Here is a 1,906-nt window from a genome sequence, read left to right as displayed (position 1 = left end):
CGCAATTACCACTTCCCTTGACGCGTCAGCACGTAGAGGCGCGGCGACAGTTGTGCGCCAAACAACGTAACAGCACAAGGGTGCATCAGCAGGGCGCGTTTTCACACGAGTCCCGGATCTCTTCACATCGACAGGAGGGACGTATGACCTGGTGCCTCTCTTGTGACCATTGTTGCCGTTGTTCGCCATACTTTCGTCGCCCCTCTGTTGAAGAGTGAAGCGAAGCGGCAACAATGGTCAACGAGCTGACAGTCCGTGGTGCTCCAGGCGCCGTCGCACTCTTCTCTCTGTGAACACTTGTCTTGCTGCAAAATTTCTCAGTTTGCGTGCCTCGTCAAATTCGGATAAAATTTCAGGCTTTCGATGATCTCAACCATTCTTTGTCACGGAATAAAACTGGCTGTAGTGAGCTTTTTTTTCTTTTTCTTTGGGAGCAGACGAAGCCGCTCTTCAGCCAAAGTGTAGAGAAACTGTATTTGAAATGATTAAAACATACAAAAGGTGACGATAAGAGATGATTTCGTCAAAAAATACGTAGGTGGACGATAGTGACTATTATTACATAAAAACAATAATCAAGAATGTATAAAATACCCATGGATGAAAATACTGATGGTTTTTAAAACTCATGATGATTTTATGTTACTGTTAAAATACAGACACTCTTGAACGTTGATGCGATGGTGTAATGGTGGTGCGAGGTGACGCTCGAGAAAAGTGTCATGATGAAGGAGCGATGAGGAGTATAACCATGGGCCTCCGCAACTGACGACCCATGCACGTGCCTATGTTAACACTACGAAACCGGTACTACGACTAAACTGGCCACATGACTATCGGCACTGGACGCTGCCGTAGCGGTAGAGCGTTGCATGGTCTGATGAATCCTGTTATCTTCTTCATCAATCTGATCGGAGGGTGCGACTCCGTCGTCTTGCAGGAGAGCAGCCCTTTGACACCCGTACTGCAGGACGGAGAAAAGCTGGCGACGGTTACATTATGGTCTGGGAAATACACACGTGGACATCCATGGGTCCAGTGTAGCTGATGCAGTGCACCATGACGGCCAAGGTGTATGGTACACTGGTTGCAGACCACGTACACCCCTTCATGACAATCATGTCTTCCGATGGCAGTGGCACTTTTCAGAAAGACAATGCGCCATGCCACAAGGCCAGGAGTGTGATGGAGAGGTTCGAGGAACATAGTGGAGAGCTCTAGTTGATGAGCTGGCCTCCCACCTCGGAGGATCTGAACCCGACTGACACATCTGGTATCTGATTGAACGTAGCATCGGAGCTCGTCGCCTCCCTCACCGGAATTTAAGGGAATGAGATGACTTATATGTGCAAATGTGATGCCATCTCCGTCCAGTGACCTACCAAGGCCTCATTACTTCCATGCCACGACGCGTCACCGCTGTTACCTGTGCCACAGGTGGGCATAGTGGCTATTAGGTAGGCGGTATTAATGCTCTGGGGCAACGGCCTTGCCGCAGTGGATACACCGGTTCCTGTCAGATCACCGAAGTTAAGCTCTGTCGGGCATGGCCGGCACTTGGATGGGTGACCATCCGGGCCGCCATGCGTTGTTTCCATTTTTAGGGTTGCACTCAGCCTCGTGATGCCAATTGAGGAGCTACTCGACCGAATAGTAGCGGCTCCGATCAAAGAAAACTTATCATCACGACCGGGAGAGTGGTGAGCTGACCTCACGCCCCTCCTATCCCCATCTTCATCTGAGGATGACACGGCGATAGGATGATCCCCACGGGCCACTTGTGGCCTGAAGATGGAAAGCTTAATGTTCTGGTTGATCACTGTGTGACACGTCTGTAAAAGGAACAGTGACGAAATATTCGTGTAACGGTCGTCTACTAAGGAAACCGTTGTATGACTGTAGGTCA

General features: G+C 49.7%; 1 pseudogene; it reads left to right on the top strand.

Moving 5' to 3' along the window:
• Positions 1-1,479: 1,479 nt before the first annotated feature.
• On the top strand, positions 1,480-1,597 carry LOC126206673 (5S ribosomal RNA; annotated as a pseudogene).
• The last annotated feature ends 309 nt before the right edge of the window (positions 1,598-1,906 follow it).

This window comes from Schistocerca nitens, chromosome 1 (assembly GCF_023898315.1).
Source record: "Schistocerca nitens isolate TAMUIC-IGC-003100 chromosome 1, iqSchNite1.1, whole genome shotgun sequence".
NCBI classification, from domain to species: Eukaryota; Metazoa; Arthropoda; class Insecta; order Orthoptera; family Acrididae; genus Schistocerca; species Schistocerca nitens.
Note: the sequence above shows the minus strand (reverse complement) of the source record. Positions and strands in the feature narration are given on the sequence as shown.